We start from the raw sequence: 10,044 nt of genomic DNA, 5'->3' as shown, positions 1-10,044 counted from the left end.
GTTATAGAACTATTCAAGTTATCTGTTTCATCTAGGTTGAGTTTAGGTAGTTTTTGGTTTTTGAAGAAGTGGTGTATTTCTTCTAAGTTGTAAAATTTACAGGTGAAAAGTTTTTGTTGTATTCCCTTATATTTTTTTAAAAGTTATTTTATTGCCATCATAACAGTTTATAGCATTGTGAAATTTCAGGTGTACACTATTACTTATCAGTTTCTATATAGACTGCATCCTGCTCACCACCAACAGCGTAATTTTTATCCGTCACCATATATATGTGCCCCTTTACACCTTGCGCCCACCCTCCAACCCTCTTCCCCTCTGGTAACCACTGATCTGTTCTCTATATCCATGTGTTTGTTTATCATCCACATGTGAGTGAAATCACATGGTGTTTGTCTTTCTCTGTCTGACTTATTTTGCTTAACATCATACCCTCAGGGTCGATCCATGTTGTTGCAAATGGGCCGATTTTGTCTTTTTTAATGGCTGGGTAGTATTCTATTGTGTATATATGCCACATATTCTTTATCCATTCATCAGTCGATGGGCACTTGGGTTGCTTCCATGTCTTGGCTATTGTGAATAATGCTACAATGAACATAGGGGTGCGTAAATCTTTTTGAATTGTTGATTTTAAGTTCTTTGGATAAATACCCACTAGTGGGGTAGCAGGATTGTATCGTATTTCTATTTTTAATTTTTTGAGAAATCTCCATACTGTTTTCCACAGTGGCTGCACCAGTTTGCGTTCCCACCAGCAGTGCATGAGGGTTCCCTTTTCTCCACATCCTCTCCAACACTTGTGATTTTTTATCTTGGTAATTATAGCCATTTTGAGAGGTGTAAGGTGATTTGATTTGCATTTCCCTAATAATTAGTGATGTTGAACATCTTTTCATGTGTCTGTTGGTCATCAGTATATCTTCTTTGGAAGAACGTCCATTCATATCCTCTGCTCGTTTTTTGATTGGGTTTTTGGTTGTTTTGTTGTTGTTGAGTTGTATGAATTCTTTATATATTTTGGAGATTAACCCCTTGTCAGATATATGATTTGCAAATATTTTCTCCCACTTGGTGGGTTGTCTTTTTGTTTTGTTCATGGCTTCCTTTGCATTGCAGAAGATTTTTAGTCTGACGTAGTCCCATTTGTTTATTTTTTCTTTTGTTTCCCATGCTTGAGTAGACATAGTATTTGAAAAGATGATGCTAAGATGAGTGTCAAAGAGCATACTGCCTATATTTTCTTCCAACTGTTTATGGTTTCAGGTCTTACATTCAATTCTTTAATCCATTTTGAGTTAATTTTTGTGTACGGTGAAAGATAATGGTCTACTTTCATTGTTTTATGTGTGGCTGTGTAGGTTTCCCAACACCATTTATTGAAGAGACTTTCCTTTCTCCATTGTATCTTCTTGGCTCGTTTGTCAAAGGTTAGCTATCCATAGATGTGTATTTTTATTTCTGGGCTTTCAATGCTGTTCCATTGATCCGTGTGTCTGTTTTTGGGCCAGTACCATGCTGTTTTGATTACTATAGCTTTGTAGTATAGTTTGAAGTCAGGGATTGTGATGCCTCCAGCTTTGTTCTTTTTTCTCAGGATTGCTTTAGCTATTTGGGGTCTTTTCTATTTCCATATAAATTTTAAGATTCTTTTTTCTGTTTCTGTGAAGAATGTCATTGGGATAATGATTGGGATTGCATTGAATCTGTAGATTGCTTTAGGTAATATGGATTTTTAAATTATATTTATTCTTCCAATCCCTGAGCATGGAATATCTTTACATTGCTAAAGTCATCTTAGATTTCTTTCAATAAAGTCTTATAGTTTTCAGTGTTAGGTCTTTCACCTTCTTGGCTAAATTTATTCCTAGATATTTTATTCTTTTTGTTACGATTGTAAATGGGATTGTATTCTTGAGTTCTCTTTCTGCTAATTCATATTAGTGTATAGAAATGCAACTGATTTTTGTAAGTGAAACTTTGCTGTATTTGTTGATTATTTCTAATAGTTTTCTGATGGATTATTTAGGGTTTTCTATATGTAAAATCACGTCATCTGCAAACAACAAGAGTTTCACTTCTTCCTTTCCAATTTGGATATCTTTTGTTTCTTTTTCTTGCCTAATTGCTCTTGCCAAAACCTCCAGTACTATGTTGAATAGGAGGGGCAAGAGTGGGCATGCTTGTCTCACTCTTGTTCTTACAGGGACGGCTTTCAGTTTGCACTGTTGAGTATTGTGTTGGCTGTGAGTCTGTCATATAGGGACTTTATTATGTTGAGGTACTTTCCTTCTATACCCATTTTATTGATAGCTTTTATCATAAATGGATGTTGGATCTTGCCAAATGTTTTCTCTGCATCTATTGAGATGATCAAGTGGTTTTTATTCTTCATTTTGTTAATGTGGTGTATCACATTGATTGATTTGTGGATATTGAACCATCCCTGCATCCCTGGTATAAATCCCACTTGATCATGGTTTATGACCCTTTTAATGTATTGCTGTATTTGGTTTGCCAATATTTTGTTGAGGATTTTTGCATCCATGTTCATCAATGATATTGGCCTGTAATTTTCCTTCTTTGTGTTGTCCTTGTCTGGTTTTGGTATCAGGGTAATGTTAGTCTCATAGTATGAATTAGGAATTGTTCTGTCTTCTTCAATTTTTGAGAATAGATTGAGAGGGATAGGTATTAAACCTTCTTTGAATGTTTGGTATAATTCTCCAAGGAAGTCATCTGGTCCTGGGCTTTTGTCTTTTGGGAAGTTTTTGGTTATTGCTTCAATCTCCTTACTTGTGATTGGTTTATTCAGATTCTCTATTTTTCTTGATTCAGTTTTGGAAGGTTGTGTGAGTCTAGGAATTTATCCATTTGTTCTAGGTTATCCAATTTGTTGTCATATAATTTTTCATAATATTCTCTTACAATCCTTTATATTTCTGTGATATCTGTTGTAATTTCTCCTCTTTCATTTCTAATTTTATTTATTTGAAACTTCTCTCTTTTATTATTGGTGAGTCTGGCTAGGTCTTTATCAATTTTGTTTATCTTCTCAAAGAATCAGCTCTTAGTTTCATTGACCCTTTCTACTGTTTTTTTTTTTATCTCTGTGCCATTTATTTCTGCTCTAATTTTTATTATTTCCCTCCTTCTGCTGACTTTGGGTTTTGTTCTTCTTTTTATAGTTCTGTTAGGTGTAATTTAAAATTGCTTATTTGAAATGTTTCTTGTTTGTTGAGGTGGGCCTGTATTACTATGAATTTCTCTCTTAGAAACACTTTTCCTGCATCCCATAATAGTTGGTATGATGTATTTTCATTTTCATTTGTTTCCTAGTATTTTTTTTATTTCTCCTTTGATTTCTTCATTGATCCAATGGTTATTCAGTAGCATGTTATTAGTCTCCACATATTCGTGATTTCTCAGCTTTTTTCCTGTTGTGGATTTCTAGTTTCATAGCATTGTGGTTGCAAAAGATGACTGATATGATTTTAATCTTCTTAAATTTATTGAGACTTGCCTTGTTTCCCAACATATGGCCTATCTTTGAGAACGTTCCATGTGCACTTGAGAAGAATGTGTATTCTGCTGTTTCTGGATGGAATGTTCTACGTTTATCTATTAAGTCCAACTGGTCTAGTTTTTCATTTAATTCTGCTATTTCCTTGTTGACTTTCTGTCTTGATGATCTATCCATTGATGTAAGTGGAGTTTTGAGGCCCCCTACTATTATTGTGCTGCTGTTAATTTCTCCCTTTAGGTTTGTTAATAGTTGTTTTATATACTTTGGTGCTCCTGTGTTAGGTGCATATATATTCATAAGTGTTATGTACTCTTGATGGAATGTCCCTTTTATCATTATATACTGCTCCTTTTTATCTCTCACTGCCTTTTTTATCTTGAAGTCTGCTTTGTCTGATACAAGTATGGCAACACCTGCTTTCTTTTTCTTGCCATTTGCTTGGAGTATCATCTTCCATCCCTTCACTTGGAACCTATGTTTGTCTTTAGAGCTGAGATGTGTTTCCTGGAGGCAGCATATTATTGCATCTTGGGTTTTTTTTTTTTTTGAGGAAGATTAGTCTTGAGCTAACATCTGCCATCAATCTTACTCTTTTTGCTGAGGAAGATTGGCCCTGAGCTAACATCTGTGCCCATCTTCCTTTATTTTATAGTGGGATGCCTGTCACAGCATGGCTTGATAAGTGGAACATAGGACCACACCTGGGATCTGAACCAGCAAAGCCCAGGCCACTGAAGCAGAGTGTGCAAACTCAATCACTACACCACCAGGCTGGCCCAAAGTTGGGTCTTGTTTTTTAATCCATCCAGCCACTCTGTGTGTTTTGATTGAAGAATTCAATCTATTTACATTTAGAGTGATTATTGATATATGAGGGCTTAGTACTGCCATTTTATCTTCTGTTTTCCAGTTGTTCTATATTTCCCTTTTTTCTCCTCCCTTGTATTTCTGCCTGCCATTTCAGTTTGGTGGTTTCCTGTGATAGTTTTCTCAGTTTCCCTTTATTTATGATTTGTGTCTCTGCTTTGATTTTTTGTTAATTGGTTACCGTGTGGCTTGCATAAAAGATCTTGTAGACGAGATAGTCCATTTTCTGATAGCCTCTTCTCTCCTTTAGCCTAAGCATCTTCCATCCCTTTCCACTTCCCCTTCTAAATTATTGTTGTCACAACTTATTCTGTTTTGCGTTATGAGTTCATGACTAAATTGAAATGTTTGTAGTTATTTTTGATGCTTTCCTTTCCTTTAGCTTTTATGTTATAATAAAGTGTTTGCTAACCTGTTCTGACAGAGAGCTGTGATTTTCTGATTTTGTCTGTCTATGTCCTTGCCCAAAGTTTTGTAAATCTTTGCCTTTTTGTTTCAGGTATGAGGGCATCCTTGATCGTTTCTTGTAAGGGAGGTCTAGTAGCAATGAACTCCCTCAGCTTTTGTTTATCTGGGAAAGCTTTTATTTCTCCATTATATTTGAAGGATAGTTTTTCTGGACAGAGTATTCTTGGCTGAAAGTTTTTTATCTTTCAGTATTTTGAATATACCAGTCCAATCTGTCCTAGCCTCTAATGTTTCTGCTGAGAAATCGGCTGAAAGCCTGATAGGGGTTCCTGTGGCGATTTTTCTCTTCTGCCTTGCTGCCCTTAATATTTTTTCTTTGTCATTGGCTTTTGTCAGTTTTACTATTATGTGCCTTGGAGAAGGTCTTTTTGCATTGATGTAATTAAGAGTTACAGTGGCTTCATGTACTTGTAAGTCCAGTTCTTTCCCCAGGTTTGGGAAGTTCTCAGCTATTATTTCTTTGAACAAACTCTCTGCTCCTTTCTCCTTCTCTTCTTCTGGAATATCTATAATCATTATATTGCATTTCCTAATTGAGTTGGCTATTTCTCGAAGAATTTCATCATTTTTTAAAAATCTTATTTCTCTCTCCTCCTCCACCTGAAGCATTTATGTCCTCTAAATCACTAATTACATCTTATATAACGCCAGCTCTTTTTTTAGAAAAAGATTTCTAGATTTTTTTTTATCTCATTCATTGTGTTCTTCATCTCCAGCATTTCTGTTTGATTTATTTTTTTTTAAGAATTTCAATCAATCTCTTTAGTGAAGTATTCTTTCTACTCTTTAATTTTATTCCTGAGTTCATTGAACTGAGTTTTCTTGTAACTCATTGAGATTCTTTATGACAACTATTTTGAATTCTCTGTCATTTAGATTGTAAATTTCTGTGACTTCAGGATTGGTTTCTGGAGACTTGTCATTTTCCTTCTGCTCTGAAATGTTCCTGTAGTTTTTCATGGTGTTTGATGAACTGATCCTTTGCTGAGTCACTTGCAGTAGTATCAGCTCACAGATTCCACCTGCCATCTCTAGGGGGTGGAGGACAAGAGCTGTATTTTCTGAACCCATGACATCTGCTGGAAGTTGTGCTGATAGGGCTTATCTGTGTTTGCCTGCTGGCCACAGCCACTTGGCAGGCACACATGCACACACGGGCACTCTGGTGCAGAACCTTAGCTAGGGACTGGCTGAGCTGGTGTGCTAGGTGGGAGGGGAGTGCTTTCTTGCATGCATGTGGGCCCACGCTGCACTCCTGGGCAGTTCACCTGGGCTGCTGCAGTTGGTGGGAGTGCCCATGTGATGGCTGTGCTACTCAGTGTGAAGCATTCCCACAGGCTGGGCTGCAACTCTGAATGCGAAAGTGTTCACAGAGAGGCCGGCCTGCCCCCCACGCCTCCTTTTACAGTTGCACATCCACTTCCATGTGAGGAATCACAACCTAGATCTCTGCCACTGGGGAGGAGGAGGGGATCCATTCACATCCTTCCACTGCTTCCCAGGGATTGAGTACCCCCACCTTCAGATGTATGGCTGCATGGATCTCTCAGACATCCTATTGTGCTTTGTAGGGAATCCTCTGTTGTTTAATGAATGGCCATTTGGTTCTAACTTGGTGGGGAGAGACTAAGGGAACAAGTCACTCCACCATGATGCTGATGTCACCTCCCTCTTATTATCTTTTTCAACAGCTGTAGGATCTTAATGATATGCACTGTTTTATTGCTGATATTGGTGATTTTTGAATTCTTTCTCTTTATTTTTATCAATTTTGATATTAGATTTATCAATTTCATGGATTTTTTTAAAGAATCAGCTTTTTGTTTATTTCTTTTTCCCTATTGTTTTCCTCTATTTTATTTCATTTATTCCTGTTCTTATCTTTATTATCTCCTTTATTCTGCTTGCTTTGGGTTTATTTTGCTCTTTTTTTCTAGTTGTAAGGCAGAATCTTAGAGTATTGAGATTTTTCCCCTTTTCAATTACAAGCAGTTAGTATTATAAATTTCCTTCTAATTGTCATTTTAGATGCAGCACACATTTGATAGGTTGTGGTATATTTTTCATTCAGTTCAAATATATTTATTTTCTTTGAGAATTTCTCTTTGTCCCAAGGATTATTTAGAATGGTGTTGTTTGACTCTCCAAGAGTTTGGGGGTTTTTGGTTTATGGTGTTATATCCTATGTCTTTGTTGATTTTATGTATGGTACTTCTGTCAGTTGCTGAAAGTGGGATGTTGAAGTCCCTAACTGCAATTGTGGATTTGTCTATTTGTATGTCCAGCTCTTTAGCTTTTTGTTTCATGTGTTTCAAGGCTATAATTTTTGGGACTATACATTTAAAATTATTATGCCTTCATGGTGGATTGACTTTTTATCATTGAGCACTGTTCCCCTTTGCCTCTAGTCATTTCCTTTGCTCTGAAATTTCTTTATCTGATATTATTGCAGCCACTGATTTTTTTTAAAAAGATCAATTTTTTTTGAGGAAGATTAGCCCTGAGCTAACTGCTGCCAATCATCCTCTTTTTGCTGGGGAGGACTGGCCCTGAGCTAACATCCGCGCCCATCTTCCTCTACTTTATATGTGGGACACCTGCCACAGCATGGCTTGCGATGTGGTGCCATGTCCACACCTGAGGTTCAAACCAGTGGACCCCGGGCTGCCAAAGCAGAACGTGTGCACTTAACCACTGAGCTACCAGGCCAGCCCCCAAGATCAGTGTTTGAATGCATCTTTCTTACATCCTTTTACCTTCAATCTATTTATTTCATTGTATTTGAAATAAATTTTTTGTAGACAGTATGTTGGTGAACCATGTTTTCATATTATGTCTGTTCTGCCAATATCTCTCTTAAAACTGATGAATTTTGGACTATACATTTAGGATAATTATTGTTTATTTATTTATGTAGTTTTAGTATTAACGTAAAGCTGGCATCATAGGGTTCCCTTTTATTGTCTTCTTCCCTTTGGTTATTATTTTCATGTTTTTCTTTTCTTGCCTATCGGTTATTTAATTGAACATTTTTAAGAATTCAGCCTTGATTTATTTATAATGCTTTCACTACATTGTTTTGCATAGTTGTCTTAGTGTTTGCCCTTGGTATTGCAATATCTGTATGTAACTTATCACCATCTACGGGCACAGACATTTCACTACATCAAGTAAACTACAGAAACTTGACCAATAATTTGGTCTCTTTTACCTCTCCACCTTTAAAATACAGCTGTTATAAATATTCCTCTACACACGCTGAACATTATATTAGACATTATCATAATTCTTGCTTCAAAGGTCAAATATCATTTAAGGAATTCCTGAGAAACATAGTATATTATGGTTACCCTAGTTTTATCCACACTGATCTTCTTCTTTCCTTTCTGAAGGTAGACACCTGTTTCTCCTCATTACCTTTCTGGTTAGAGAACTTCCTTGAAAGGTAGGTTTGCTCACAACAAATTGTCTTCATTTTCCTTTCTGTAGGAGTGTCTTTATTTTCCCTTCATTCAGGAGGGGTATTTTTGCCAGATGTAGAATTTGTAGTTGATGGCTCTTTTCTTTAAACACTTAAAAAATGCTATGCCAAATTGCTTTTTGTTTTCGTCTTGGCCTACATGGTTTCAGAGGCAAAATCCACTGTCACTTGAATTATCAAATTGTCATTTGAAATTTGTACTCACCTATAAGTAATGTGCTGTCTCTCTGCCTGCTTTAAATACCTTTTCCTTGTCTTTAGTCTCCAGACTTTTAACTGGAACGTGTCTGGACACAGATTTCTTTTAGTTTAACCAGTTTGTGGTTTACTCATCTTCCTGAACATGTAGTTTATATTTTTAGCCACATTTGGGAGTATTTCTTCAAATTCTTCTTCAGCCTAACCCTCTCTCTGCACTCCTTCTGGATGCTGATGATTTAAATATGAGCTCTTTTGTTAACGTCCCAGAGGACAGCCGACATAAAAAGGCACATCTTTTTCTATTCTGGATCAGAATATTTTGCAGCACCCGTCTTGGGTATAAGTGAGGCATTAAGGAGACCCAAGAAGTCGGCACCATGTGGTTCTTCAAGTCCTGAGGAGTATTGGCAGTCCACCTTCTCTCCACCTTTCAGGGTCTTGCAATGCCTGTTTGTTGTATTAAGTCTAGAGTTTTTTAGATGTAAGAGGAGGACATAGAAGGAATAAGCTACTCCCTCTTGTTGGAATTGGAAGTCAACTTTATTTATTTTTGTTTTGCTTTTTCCTATCACACTCTTAGTGGACATCTTTATTAGAGAACTCATTTTTTCATATCTTTATGTTTTTCTAGAGTTTTTTTGTTACTTTAGTATTTCTTCCACTCCATTCTCTTTTTATCCTCCAGGCATTCTTATTAAGTGGATTTTGGAATTTCTTGATCTGTTCCTCAGATTTCTTGAATTTTTTCACGCTTGCTATCACTTCCTCTTGTTTTTATCTGTGATCTAGAATTTTCCATCCAGCTCTTCCAAACTAATGTTACCATCCAGCTAGCTTCATTATATATTAATATAAATATTAAAGTTCACATATTAACAGTTATCTTTTTATCATTCATATCTCCAATTGTTCCTTTTCATAAACACCTGTTTCATTTTATGGATGTGCTATCCTCTTACTCTTCTGATTATATTAATTACATGCTTGAGAGAGAGAGTAGAAGCTACTGTTGAGTCTTGCATTCTGCAGTGTTTTTAGTAAGAGGGACTTAGAGATAAAACCTGCTTGGCATTGTACCTTGGGACCTGTTTTTCTGGGCCTATCAATCATCCAAGGTCCAACACTAACTCCTTCTTGGAGGCAGATGTACCTTCTCTCCATCTATCTAGGGTCTAATAAAGAAGGTGTTATATGCCCCAATCAAACTACAGAATGCTGCTACTGCAGTAGTCCAGTCAATTCCCTGGTTGGCTGTCCCAGGCATCTCTTCCTTCAGTGTGTGTAATCTCTGTGGATAGAGCACTTTTCCCACTTTCTACAATAGCATTCTATCATATGCACCCTAGGCTTCAGAGTTTCTTTTCAATCTGATCATTTCTTTTAAATCTGATCTCATCAATGATTTGTTCTCAAAAACACGTTTTCTGCTCCATTGAGATTCCTTTTCTTTTCCACAAAGGAAAATTCGAAAAGACAGACAAGCTGAAAGGAATCGAATAAC

The sequence above is a fragment of the Equus asinus genome, chromosome 15 (genome assembly GCF_041296235.1).
Source record: "Equus asinus isolate D_3611 breed Donkey chromosome 15, EquAss-T2T_v2, whole genome shotgun sequence".
In the NCBI taxonomy this organism is placed as follows: Eukaryota; Metazoa; Chordata; class Mammalia; order Perissodactyla; family Equidae; genus Equus; species Equus asinus.
This window is presented reverse-complemented; position numbering follows the sequence as displayed.